We start from the raw sequence: 14,432 nt of genomic DNA on the forward strand, positions 1-14,432 counted from the left end.
AAAAAAATGAAACTGACAAAGTAAGTTATACATTACTATCAATCTTTTGCAAGTTTCATGGATTCTTTCAGTAAAAAGGCCATCCTTGCAAATTCCACTTGAGCTTTTCTAATCAAATTTTCATATAAGTTGGTTATAATTGTTAACAATCCCTTTTGGGAAAACGGATGGTTTTTTTTCTTAAATAGAACAAAATAAGATGTGCTATAGTATAAATGTAAAATATAATTCAAAAATCTTGACTTATGTAATATTTAGAGAGTTATCTGTGGAATTTTTCAATATGAAAATTCAGCCAAGTATACATTTAGTAAGTTGCATTATTTTGGATCGCTTTAATAGGGTAAAAATCTTAGAAAAATAAAAATCATGGGAATTAGGGCTAAGTTCCTACAATGCTTCTTTAATAGCAACTGTATGCCTCACCCCACATAAATACTTGTTAAACTTTCATTTGAGATTGTTACATATGCTAGTCAGTCAATGAAAATGAGTTATTGGGGCAGATAAATAAATGGGCTTAAAATATTTACTTACTAGCTTAAATAACTACCAATAACTGTATTCTGCTAAGCTTCGAAAATTCTAGTCATTTTCCTCTCTGTTTGCCTAAAGTCTTTCTCATACATTCACCTTTATAGATAACTGACAGGCACATACAGAGGAGAACCCTTGCAATGGTGATATATTTTATGGCATTTTATTCGTTCAACCAGCATTTTTGAGCACCAACCACATGTGGAACCTGCCTTTGTTACAAAGGTGACACAGTGTTTCCTGGCCTGATGTACTTACATGTTTTACAGAAGAAACTATTGAGGTTTATATTATTATACATTGCCCATATTTATTAAAATAAGTTATTTCCAGATTTTTATGAACTTTTTTCATAGAATAAACCTAAATGTTTTCATTAAATGTTAATAGTTTGTAGTATTTCATAGTATTTAATTTTTTTAGAATCTATATTTTAATTAATTTTAATTTAATTGTTGCTAAGTAAAACATTCACATGGTTCAAATTGAGAATTTCAAAAGAAGATGCAGTGAACAATCCCCCTCCCCTTTGTCCTCCAACCAGCTAGTTTCCCCCTCCCCAGCAAAAATGCATATTGGTTAAGATTAGGTTCAAGTGCATATAAGAGAAAACTCAAATATCATTGACTTAAATACTTCAGTTAGAGAAATTCAAAGGTATCGGTGTGATGCTTATAAGGAAATTCCACAATGTCATCAGGGACTTGGACTCCTGTCTTTTTTGTTTGTAGCTTTATAACTTTATTTGACAGTGGTTAGCTCTTATCCACACTGACTGTAGATTTTTGAGGGTGATGACAGGAACATTAGTAACCAACATATAGAGCTTGTTTGGTGAGTCTTCATCCTCATTACGTTTTCTGAACAACCACACATGGATCCAGTATGGGACATTCTGATTCCTTTGGCCCAGACAGCTTTGTTGAGCCTGATGTCAATGTGCACATCTGGAGTTCCCATCTCCTTCATGGAGAACTTCTGATTTTTTTTTGAGTGTCTGAGGGGCAGGCGTCTTGAACCCCAGTCCATGGATGTGCTTGTGAATGTTGATGGTATATTCTTTGGTCACTGCGTAATTGATGGCAGTCCCTCTTCTTGCCACCCTTCTTTGCAGGAGCCGTTCTTCCAGGCCCAGGTTGGAAAGGATGAGGGTGAGGGATTATCTCCTTCGGTCTTTATGCTTACCATCTTTATCCTTTAGCTTTTAGTCTGAAGGCTGCCCCCTGGTCCAGTTTGGCTAGTGGAATGCCATATCATTTCTGTATTCCAGGGAGGAGAAAGAAGTCAATAAGAGCCAAAAGTCATGGCTCTGTAAACAGCTTTCCCCAACATGAAGAAGAGGAGATGTAGAGAAAAGTTTAGCTTACAGGGTACCCATGTGAAAGAAATGCATGTAGCAGATAGGACATGAGCAGCTTGACAGAAATTATTCCCTGGAACGGAACATCACCAGGGACAGCAGTGGCCAAAGGCAGACTTCATGTATTTTACTTTCTTGTTTAGGACCAACCTTTTTAAATAACTTACATGTATCATAGTTTGATAATACATTCTTCATCAAATCATAGTATCTTATTTGTAAACTGAAATTTTACCTAGAACTGTGACATGGAACTGATATTAAATGTTGTATTTGATAGATATTTTCCCTAAGTAAGAATATTGCTCTTTATTCATTCTACGGTTCAGCCCAAATTACGTAAGTACCCGGGTCCCATTTCACTTATACACTGTTTTTCGAGCAGGACATTTTATTTCATGGCTTAATTTCAAGGGGAAAAATATTCTGGAAGGAAGGCATTATATGGGGTGTTACAGAAAAAGAGCAGCCTACTGTTTTTTTGTACTAAAGAAAACTAAGGACTTTTTAGAAAGATGTGATTCTTATCAGAGGCAGACCATGAGCTAAATCTCAGGTAAAGAGATGCACTATCAGTGGTTGTCACAGTATACTGGTTTCAGATTTGGATTCTGAATATACTTTCTATAAATTATCAGTAGAGTTGGGGGGAAAAAAAGCTTTTTATGAGGTGGCACTCTCATTAAAGTATATGAATGTGAGGTATCTGTTGCTTCTCACAGAAGCTGTAATAAATTATATGGAAAACTATTCTCCAGTCTTTTTTCAGCTTTTGTGAGTTACAGTTGACATATAAAACTGTAAGATGTCTAAAGTGTACAACGTAATGATTTGACATATGTATACATTGCGACAGTGCCCCCATTGAGTTAATTCATGCATCCATCACCTCACATATTTCACATATTCATCTTTCTTTCTTTTTTGGCAAAAAACACTTAAGGTTTGCTTTCTTAGCAAATTACGATTATACAATGCAGTGTTATCAACTGTAGTCACCATGTTATACATTAGATCCCCTGACCTTATTCATTTTATTACTGAAAGTTTGTACCCTTTTGCCAATCTTTCCCTGTTTCCCCCACCCCCACCTCCTACTCCTGGAGCCACTTTTTTACTCTCTGTTTCCATGAGTTTCTTTTTTCTTTTTTCTTTTTTAGATTCCACAGAGAAGTAATTCCCTGTGGTACTTTCTGCCTAGCTTCTTTCACTTAGCATAATGCACTCCAGATTCATCCATGTTGCCAGGAGGACATGGCAGGATTTCCTTATTTTTAAGGCAGAATAATATTCCATTACATATTGTATACGTATATATACACACCACATTTTCTTGATCCATTCATTCGTTGATGAGCACTTAGGTTGTTTCCATACCTTGGCTATCGTGAATAATGCTGTAATGAACATGAGAGTACAGATATCTCCTTGAGATAAGGGTTTCCTTTCCTCTCTAATCTTATTGATAATTAAAAACCAGCTCAGAGCCAGCTCTACCCACCACCAGTCCCTCCCATCAGGAAACTTGCACAAGCCTCTTAGATAGCCACATCCACCAGAGGGCAGACAGCAGAAGCAAGAAAAACTACAATCCTGCAGCCTGTGGAACAAAAACCACATTCACAGAAACATAGACAGGATGAAAAGGCAGAGGGCTATGTACCAGATGAAGGAACAAGAAAAAAACCCAGAAAAACAACTAAATGAAGTGGAGATAGGCAACCTTCCAGAAAAACAATTCAGAATTATGATAGTGAAGATGATCCAGGAACTTGGAAAAAGAATGGAGGCAAAGACTGGTAAGATGCAAGAAATGTTTAACAAAGACCTAGAAGAATAAAGAACAAACAGAGATGAACAATACAATAACTAAAATGAAAACTACACTAGAAGGAATCAATAGCAGAATAACTGAGGCAGAAGAACGGATAAGTGACCTGGAAGACAGAATGGTGGAATTCACTGTGGTGGAACAGAATAAAGAAAAAAGAATGGGGCTTCACTGGTGGCGCAGTGGTTGAGAGTCCGCCTGCCGATGCAGGGGACACGGGTTCGTGGCCCAGTCTGGGAAGATCCCACGTGCCGCGGAGCAGCTGGGCCCGTGAGCCACGGCCGCTGAGCCTGCGTGTCCGGAGCCTGTGCTCCACAACGGGAGAGGACACAGCAGTGAGAAGCCCGCGTACAGAAAAAAAAAAGAAAAAGAAAAAGAAAAAAGAATGAAAAGAAATGAAGACAGCCTAAGAGACCTCTGGGACAACATTAAACGCAACAACATTTGCATTGTAGGGGTCCCAAAAGGACAAGAGAGAGAGAAAGGACCAGAGAAAATATTTGAAGAGATTGTAGTTGAAAACTTCCCTAACATGGGAAAGGAAATAGCCACCAAAGTCCAGGAAGCGCAGCAAGTCCCAGGCAGGGTAAATCCAAGGAGAAACATGCCGAGACACATAGTAATCAAATTGGCAAAAATTAAAGGTAAAGAAAAATTATTGAAAGCAGCAACAGAAGAACGACAAATAATATACAAGAGAACTCCCATAAGGTTAACAGCTAATTTCTCAGCAGAAACTCTACAAGCCAGAAGGGAGTGGCATGATATACTTAAAGTGATGAAAGGGAAGAACCTACAACCAAGATTACTCTACCCGGCAAGAATCTCATAAAGATTCGATGGAGAAATCAAAAGTTTTACAGACAAGCAAAAGCTAAGAGAATTCAGCACAACCAAACCAGCTCTACAACAAATGCTAAAAGAACTTCTCTAAGTGGGAAACACAAGAGAAGAAAAGAATCTACAAAAACAAGCCCAAAACAATTAAGAAAATGGTCACAGAAACATACATATTGATAATTCCCTTAAACGTGAATGGATTAAATGCTCCAACCAAAGCACACAGGCTTGCTGAATGGAAACAAAAACAAGACCCATCTATATGCTGTCTACGAGAGACCCACTTCAGACCTAGGGACACATACAGACTGAAAGTGAGGGGTTGGAAAAAGATATTCCATGCAAATGGAAATCAAAAGAAACGTGGAGTAGCAATACTCATATCAGATAAAATAGACTTTAGGGGCTTCCCTGGTGGTGCAGTGGTTGAGAGTCCGCCTGCCGACGCAGGAGACACGGGTTCGTGCCCCTGTCCGGGAAGATCCCACATGCCACTGAGCGTCTGGGCCCATGAGCCATGGCCGCTGAGCCTGCACGTCCGGAGCCTGTGCTCCGCAACGGGAGAGGCCACAGCAATGAGAGGCCCGCGTAAAGAAAAAAAAAAAAAAATTTAAAATAAAGAATGTTACAAGAGACAAGGAAGAACACTACATAATGATCAAGGGATCAATCGAAGAAGAAGATATAACAATTATACATATATATGCACCCAACATAGGAGCACCTCAATACATAAGGCAACTGCTAACAGCTCTAAAAGAGGAAATCGACAGTAACACAATAACAGTGGGGGACTTTAACACCTCACTTACTTGAATGGACAGATCATTCAAAATGAAAATAAATAAGGAAACAGAAGCTTTAAATGACACAATAGACCAGATAGATTTAACTGATATTCACAGGACATTCCATCCAAACCAGCAGATTACACTTTCTTCTCAAGTGGGCACGGAACATTCTCCAGGATAGATCACATCTTGGGTCACAAGTCAAACCTCAGTAAACTTAATAAAACTGAAATCATATCAAGCATCTTTTCTGACCCCAACACTATGAGATTAGAAATGAAATACAGGGGAAAAAACGTATAAAACACAAACACATGGAGGCTAAACAATACGTTAATAAATAACCAAGAGATCACTGAAGAAATCAAAGAGGAAATCAAAAAATACCTAGAGACAAATGACAATGAAAACACGACGATCCAAAACCTATGGGATGCAGCAGAAGCAGTTCTTAGAAGGAAGTTTATAGCTATACAAGCCTACCTCAAGGAACAAGAAAACTCTCAAATAAACAATCTAACCTTACACCTGAAGGGACTAGAGAAAGTGACCAAACAAAACCCAAAGTTAGCAGACGGAAAGAAAACATATGGATCAGAGCAGAAATAAATGAAATAGAAACAAAAAATAGCAAAGATCAATAAAACTAAAAGCTGGTTCTTTGAGAAGATAAACAAACTTGATAAACCATTAGGTAGACTCATCAAGAAAAAGAGGGAGAGGACTCAAGTCAATAAAATTAGAAATGAAACAGGAGAACATACAGCGACACCACAGAAATACAAAGCATCCTAAGAGACTACTGCAGGCAACTCTATGCCACTAAAATGGGCAACCTGGAAGAAATGGACAAATTCTTAGAAAGGTATAACCTTCCAAGACTGAACCAGGAAAGATAGAAAATATGACCAGGGGCTTCCCTGGTGGCGCAGTGGTCGAGAGTCCACCTGCCGATGCAGGGGACACGGGTTCATGCCCCAGTCCAGGAAGATCCCACATGCCGCAGAGCAGCTAGGCCCTTGAGCCATGGCCACTGAGCCTGCACGTCGGGAGCCTGTGCTCCACAACAGGAGAGGCCCGCGTACCACAAAAAATAAATACGTAAAAATAAAACAGAAAATATGAACAGACCAATCACACGTAATGAAACTGAAACCCTGATTAAAAATCTTCCAACAAACAAAAGTCCAGGACCAGATGGCTTCACAGGTGAATTCTACCAAACATTTAGAGAAGAGCTAACACCCATCCTTCTCAAACTCTTCCAAAAAATTGCAGAGGAAGGAACACTCCCAAACTCATTCTATGAGGCCACTGTCACCATGATACCAAAACCAGACAAAGATACTACAAAAACAGGAAATTATAGACCAATATCACTGTTGAATATAGATGCAAAAATCCTCAACAAAATACTAGCAAACAGAATCCAACAGCACACTAAAAGGATCATACACCATGATCAAGTGGGATTTATCCCAGGGATGCAAGGATTCTTCAATATACACAAATCAATCAATGTGATACACCATATTAACAAATTGAAGAATAAAAACCATACGATCATCTCAACAGATGCAGAAAAAGCTTTTGACAAAATTCAACACCCATTTATGATAAAAACTCTACAGAAAGTGTGCATAGAGGGAACCTACCTCAATATAATAAAGGCCATATATGACAACCCCCCAGCAAACATCATTCTCAATGGTAAAAAACTGAAAGCATTTCCTCTAAGATCAAGAACAAGACAAGGATGTCCACTCTCACCACTATTATTCAACATAGTTTTGGAAGTCCTAGCCACAGCAATCAGAGAAGGAAAAGAAATAAAAGGAATACAAATTGGAAAAGAAGAAGTGAAACTGTCACTGTTTGAAGATGACATGATACTATACATAGAGAATCCTAAAGATGCCACCAGAAAACTCCTAGAGCTAATCAATGAATTTGGTAAAGTTAAAGGATAGAAAATTGATGCACAGAAATCTCTTGCATTCCTATACACTAATGATAAAAAAATCTGAAAGAGAAATTAAGGAAACACTCGCATTTACCACTACAGCAAAAAGAATAAAATACCTAGGAATAAACCTACCTAGGGAGACAAAAGACCTGTATGCAGAAAACTATAAGACACTGATGAAAGAAATTAAAGATGATAAAAACAGATGGAGAGATACACCATGTTCTTGGAGTGGAAGAATCAATATTGTGAAAATGAGTATACTACCCAAAGCAATCTACAGATTCAGTGCAATCCCTATCAAATTACCAATGGCATTTTATACAGAACTAGAACAAAAAATCTTAAAATTTGTATAGAGACACAAAAGACCCCGAATAGCTAAAGCAGCCTTGAGGGATAAAAACGGAGCTGGAGGAATGAGACTCCCTGACTTCAGACTATACTACAAAGCTACAGTAATCAAGACAATACGGTACTGGCACAAAAAGAGAAACATAGATCAATGGAACAAGATAGAAAGCCCAGAGAAAAACCCACGCACCTATGGTCAGCTAATCTCTGACAAAGGAGGCAAGGATATACAGTGGAGAAAAGACAGTCTCTTCAGCAAGTGGTGCTGGGAAAACTGGACAGCTACATGTATAAGAATGAAATTAGAACACTCCCTAACACCATACACAAAAATAAACTCAAAATGCATTCGAGACCTAAATGTAAGACCGGACACTATAAAACTCTTAGGGGAAAACATAGGAGGAACACTCTTTGACATAAATCACAGCAAGACCTTTTTTGATCCACCTCCTAGAGTAATGGAAATTAAAACAAAAATAAACAAGTGGGACCTAATGAAACTTCGAAGTTTTTGCACAGCAAAGGAAACCATAAACAAGGCGAAAAGACAACCCTCAGAGTGGGAGAGAATATTTGCAAATGAATCAACGGACAAAGGATTAATCTCCAAAATATATAAACAGCTCATGCAGCTCAATATTAAAAAAACAAGCAACCCAGTCCAAAAATGGGCAGAAAACCTAAATAGACATTTCTCCAAAGAAGACATACAGATGGCCAAGAAGCACGTGAAAAGCTGCTCAACATCACTAATTATTAGAGAAATGCAAACCAAAACTACAATGAGGTTTCACCTCACACCAGTTAGAATGGGCAGCATCAGAAAATCTACAAGCAACAAACGCTGGAGAGGGTGTGGAGAAATGGGAACCCTCTTGCACTGTTGGTGGGAATGTAGATTGATACAGCCACTATGGAGGACAGTATGGAGGTTCCTTAAAAAAGTAAAAATAGAATTACCATATGATCCAGCAATCCCAGTCCTGGGCATGTACCCAGAGAAAACCATAGTTCAAAAAGACACGTGCACCCCAATGTTCATTGCAGCACTATTTACAATAGCCAGGTCATGGAAGCAACCTATATGCCCGTTGACAGACGAATGGATAAAGAAGATGTGGTACCTACACACAATGGAATATTACTCAGCCATAAAAATGAACGAAATTGGGTCATTTGTTGAGACGTGGATGTATCTAGGGACTGTCATACAGAGTGAAGTAAGTCAGAAAGAGAAAAACAAGTATTGTATATTAACGCTTATATGTGGAACCTAGAAAAATGGTACAGATGAACCGGTTTGCAGGGCAGAAACTGAGACACAGATGTAGAGAACAAACGTATGGACACCAAGGGGGGAAAGCTCTGGGGGGTTGGGGGTGGTGGTGTGATGAATTGGGCGATTGGGATTGGCATGTATACACTGATGTGTATAAAATTGATGACTAATAAGAACCTTCTGTATAAAAAAATTAATTAAATTTAAAAATTTTTTAAAAGCAATCACATTAGACACTACCAGACCAAATATGTAGACTTCAATCTGGGAGAAATCAAAATGCTTTGTATGCTAAAAGCATCTCAAGAAAAGCTGGCCACACTTTCTCTCACTTCTGTTAGAACTAAACAAAATTATCTTTTTTTTCCACAACTTTATTGGATTATAATTGCTTTACAATGTTCTGTTATTTTCTGCTGTGTAACAGAGTGAATCAGCTATACATATACATATATCGCCATATCTCCTCCCTCTTGCATGTCCCTCCCACCCTCCCTATCCCACCCCTCTAGGTGTTCACAGTGCACCGAGCTGGTCTCCCTGTTCTATGTGGCTGCTTCCCACTAGCTATCTGTTTTACATTTCGTAGTGTACATATGTCCATGACTCTCTCTCACTTCGTCCCAGCTTACCCTTCCCCCTCCACCCCCCCCAAAATAAAACACAGCTCCAATGGTTACTGTATTGGATTACAGTCTACCGAAAGGATTTAACAAATAATAATTACTTTTTAAAAACAGATATTACTTTTTTCTGCCTTTCTCAACATTTCACTATCAAAGATGTCTCAATTACACATACTGTATAGTACATGCAGAGTTTGTCTTTAAGAGATATTATTAGAAGACAGTACCATCTGACTTTGGAAACTTGGTTATGGTGATCTCCTTTCTTCCTGGTATCATCTTAACAGTCTCATGGCATTAAGCTAATTCTTTTAGCACTTCACATTCAGTAACTGTGAATAGGATTAGGTAGTCTGTTTTATTTAGGCCAGGAACACTCTGGTGTTTATAATTTATAATGCTTTTCCCTGAATAAAACACTATCTATGTTTCTGAAAATTTGGATGGATTGTCAAGTGCTAGACAGCTTTGATTTTCTTTTTGAGCTATTCAAATGTAGAATTTAGAATAAGAGGAATTTAGCTTTGTAATTACAAGGACTTATCACAGTACCTTCTCTAAAGTTTTAGGACCTTGTTAGAGTGGTTTATGTTCAATAATATTCTTTTTAAAGGGAGGAAAGTTTAGTGTGAGTTTTTCCTCACCACAGGCAACATCGTGTCAGGAAGGTAGGCAACATCGTGTCAGGAAGGTAGCCAACAACATAACCTTGCCCTTTAAGCCTGTTTGCTCACCATAACACTGAAATAACAATTCCAACCATAAAAGATTGTTATGAGTCTGAAAGTGAATATATAAGGGACCTGGCTAGTGCCTGGTATATGCCAGTTCAGTAATTATTGATTTTTCTTTCTGCTGTTAAATTTCCCTATTGTGGTTTAGTGTTCTCTGTAGAGGTGGATTAGAGATTAAAAGTTCAATATGATTAGTGACATATAGGACTGTCTATTTTAATAATTGGTTTTTTGTTTTGTTTTGTTTTTACCCTTGGAACTCAGAGGCCAGCACTTTGGAAGATTTATCCTCCTATACTATAATTCTCTTCATTACTATCAACTCAATGGTGGTAATATTGAGGTGGGTTTATGGTTATAGGAGAAAGTTACCAATGTTTCTCTTGCATAGGTAACTGGAAACATAATGTAACCATTATGGGTTTTGTGGGGGGTTTAGTTCTATAAAGATAGTATTTTCGTTATATAATATTCATTATTAAGTACATGGCCAAAAAGTAAGATTTGTCCCAAAGGGTCTGAGTGAGTAGTCAGACTTGGCCTTGGTTGGACCAGGAGGAGTGAGCTGTTGGGTGACAAATTAATGCAGGACTTGGAATTAGATGAAGCCACAGAGACCACAGGTTCCTTCCACCATGGATCACTGGATGGCACTGAAGGTGGCTGGCTGACAGATGGCTACCCTCTGTGCAAACTGTAAAGTAGGCCCCTAAGAAAGTCCTTGCAGCTTAAATAAATGCATATAGATTAAAAATTGAAAATTTAAAAATTGTACCCCATATATTATAAATTTTTAACATTTAAATGATGGTTAAATTAAATAATGATCCTCTATTTTGATTACTATTTAAAATGTTAACGCTCCTGGACTGTTAGGTTGCAGAGCTTTTGAATGTATCTTGTCAGTGGTTTTGAAAATATTACCTTCCTGCTTAATATATGCCATTCTGTGTTTCTGGGTGCATTTTGTGAGAGTTACTCCAGTGTACAACATTTTTTTAAAAAATTAAATTAGAATGTTTTTATTAGTATTACCTTTTATTTTTTTTAATAGGCACACCAGTCACTAGTCACAGTCATCATAAAGGAGAGATGATGTAATAATGTGAAATAGTCACATATTCCCCCATTGGTAGATAATCTCATTTAAAACAGAATTCAGTGAGTGAATATATTTTATAATAATTCTGTCAGACCCACGTATTTTATGTGTTAAGGAACCAATAGAGGGAATATAACATCAAAGACCAGGTTTCAAATTCAGCCTCAGCCACTTATAGTATGACCTTATTTGAGTAAATTAAGCTATCTTAGGTTCAGTATCATATTTATAAAATGGAAATGTTAATAATAATATCTACTTCAGAAGGTTTCTGTGAGCACTTAAAGCTATTTAGATGTGAAGAGTTTGGTATGTTGCCTGGCACAGAGCACTTCTCCATAAGAGGTATCTGTATTTTTGTTGTCGACATCATCTTCATTATCATCACTTTTGAATTAACATTTCTTGGATTTCCAAGTCCAGCATTATAAGAAAAGTGGAATCACGAATATTTATGCATTTCAATATAAAAATTTTCATCAAGAGACTAATACGGCTCTAGATATTATAACCCATATATAACTGAGGTTATTTGTTAAATGACATATCTGTGCATTAAGATTTTTAATCTAATTGATATTAATATGGCTGGTCCACTTTACAGTGTAGTTTTTGAACACTTACTCTCATCCTTTTGCAAAAGGTAATCTTTAGAAGTGCTCAGTGGTGTCATCTTCATGCACACCTTAAAAAAATGCTTACGTGCCAGCAAGCACTGTGTGTGCTCACTTATGTTATCGCATTTATTTTTTACAATGAATGTGGCAGGTGAAGATTGTCATTCTCGTCTTAGATAAAGAGAACATCAGTCTCAGATTGTTTATAGGACTTGTTCAAAGTTTTACCTCGTCTTGTGTCACTAGGTCACTCTTAATTCCATCAAACCTCCACTACTTTTCTTTAAAGGGCCATAATTGGGACAGACTATGGGAATTTCCTCTCTGTTAACTGGGGAACAGATTTTGTCTCACTCTAAAGAAGACCATTTTAACAGTCAGGACTGTATAATTACAGGCTGACCTCCCTTAGCACCGAACGACCTCTTTACCAGTTGTAAGATTCAAGCACAGGCAGAATTGTTGTTTGGCCGGAATGTTACGAAGAAATTGAGGTTTATATGAGGGACTGGGTTTAGTATCTAATAAAGACCTTCCAAAGCTCAAAATTGTACCTTCTAGTGATTTATTTCCTCACCCCCTCCTCTAATCAGATGCTGTATCCTGAAGATTTTACCTTCACACAGTTTCAGAACCCTCACAAATATTATGCTAGAGAACAGATGCATTAAACAAATATTTGATTGCCTACCATGTGCTGGGAACTTTGCTAAGCAGATAATTTGTGATGTCTTCTTAAGGTGAATTCTGAATAATTCTTTGAGGGCAGAGAAAGTGATGTGCTCTCATTAACATCTAAGTAATAGATGGTTATATGATGAACAGTAGCAACTATTGGATGGGTGAAAGGAAGGAAAACAACCATATGCCTCATATAGATAGATAAAGGGGGAAATAGGGTCTATCCTACTTGCTGGTACATAAGCATCTCAGTTTATAAGAAGTTTTCATTAAAAGAAAGAAAATTGTTTCAGTACTGCCCCTCCTCATTTGTCTCCCTGTTTTCTTATTGTATTGGGGGGAGGGGGAATTTAATTGGAGAGTTTTTTTGACGGGTAGAATACTTATTTATGTTCACTTTTCATATAAAATAGAGCTGTATGTTACATGTTAGAAAATGGAATTTCATGCTCTCCATACCCCAGCCAGCTCCCTGAGAGTCCCAGTCAGCTGTCTCATGAAGCCAAGAAAGCTGAGATTTCTTGATAACTGAGATAATAAATACACCTCTTATTTAAGTCACTTTAATAAGTAATGTGTCTCTTGAAGTTGGAGCATGCTAACTTATTTGGATGGGATGAGTGGAAAAAGCCCTGTGAAGGTAAATTTGGGAATATGACATCTTACTGGAGGAAGAGGAACAGAGGTTTAAGATCTCAACTTTTTTTTTTAAGTAAAACTTATTTTTACTTTAATTTTTATAAAGCCTTCAACAATGTCATCAAGGATTTGGACTCTTTTTTTTTTTTTTAAACTTTATCCTACACCTTATACTTTATAGTCTCTAATCTTTATTTATTTATTTATTTATTTATTTATTTATTATTTTTGCCGTACGCGGGCCTCTCACTGCTGTGGCCTCTCCGTTGCGGAGCACAGGCTCCGGACGCGCAGGCTCAGCGGCCATGGCTCACGGGCCCAGCCGCTCCGCGGCACGTGGGATCCTCCCGGACCGGGGCATGAACCCGTGTCCCCTGCATCGGCAGGCGGACTCCCAACCACTGCGCCACCAGGGAAGCCCTGGACTCTTTTTAACCTTTCTCTTTGCCCTCCATGGCTGTTTTTTCTTGGGCTCATCAGTTTATGCTTGCAAGGTAACTGGCATCACAGCCACAAACAGCCATGTCCAGAGACGTCAGGGTCTGGGAAAGGGATCTCTTCTTTTGAGTCTCTGCTTTCAGGAAGGAAACATCTTTCCCGACAATCCTTTAACTGACTTCTCTGTCAGAACTAAAACACATGGCCATATGGGAGGCTGTCTCTGCCATTAAAAAAGCCTCTCACCTGTAGCGTTCTAATTGCACCCCTGCTCTTCTTTCTTCAAGTCTTAACACTCCTTAGTCCATCCACTGCCACCAAATTTTTCTACCTAAAGCACAGATCTGATCAGGTCATTCTACCACTTAAAGATTGTCAGTGGTTTCCCTTTAGATACTGAAGGAAGTCTACCTGCCCCCCCTTCCCCATCCCAGATCGCTCTGCACAGTACATGTATGATGTCAGTCCTCCATGGATGTGGGCTAGTTTCTAGTTCTGTTTGTAAACACTTTCAGGTCACACCTGGAGTGTTTTTTTTTTTTTTAGGTTTCTAGAAACAGAGACCTTCAGAATACTGCAGATGATGTATTATGTGAAGAAATAGTCATCAGTATTTATTAAGCAAATTTTATTG

At 38.0% G+C, this 14,432-nt stretch overlaps 1 pseudogene; it reads right to left on the reverse strand.

Moving 5' to 3' along the window:
* Window positions 1–1,270: 1,270 nt before the first annotated feature.
* On the reverse strand, window positions 1,271–2,255 carry LOC103071881 (60S ribosomal protein L31 pseudogene; annotated as a pseudogene).
* Between the last annotated feature and the right edge of the window lie 12,177 nt (window positions 2,256–14,432).

The sequence above is a fragment of the Lipotes vexillifer genome, unplaced genomic scaffold, assembly GCF_000442215.2.
Source record: "Lipotes vexillifer unplaced genomic scaffold, Lipotes_vexillifer_v1.1 scaffold1873, whole genome shotgun sequence".
Lineage (NCBI taxonomy): Eukaryota > Metazoa > Chordata > Mammalia > Artiodactyla > Lipotidae > Lipotes > Lipotes vexillifer.